Source organism: Orycteropus afer, unplaced genomic scaffold, assembly GCF_000298275.1.
Source record: "Orycteropus afer afer isolate SDZICR_OR568_19922 unplaced genomic scaffold, OryAfe1.0 scaffold00583, whole genome shotgun sequence".
Lineage (NCBI taxonomy): Eukaryota > Metazoa > Chordata > Mammalia > Tubulidentata > Orycteropodidae > Orycteropus > Orycteropus afer.
In genome coordinates this window covers 189,038-189,330 of record NW_006922170.1, presented here as the reverse complement: position 1 = coordinate 189,330, position 293 = coordinate 189,038, and positions in this window count along the sequence as shown.

Here is a 293-nt window from a genome sequence, read left to right as displayed (position 1 = left end):
CCTTCCGACGCTAGGAGAACATTATGTGCATCTTAGATGGCCGCTTGAAAGCTTTTAAGACCTCAGTCACTACTCACCAATGTAGGATGAGGAACAAGACTTTTATGTAATTTGTTGTGTCAATTGAGTCTGGTGTCCCCCAGTACTATGGTCCTGAGATGGTAGATCTGTTGGTTCTCTCTCCCATAGTGTCTGGGTGTCTGTGAGGGATTGCTCTGTGTCTGTCTTTTGTTGTTTCTGTAAGGATTGCAGGTATTTTGTACCGCTGGTGTCTGTGCAAGATTAGCCTGTGC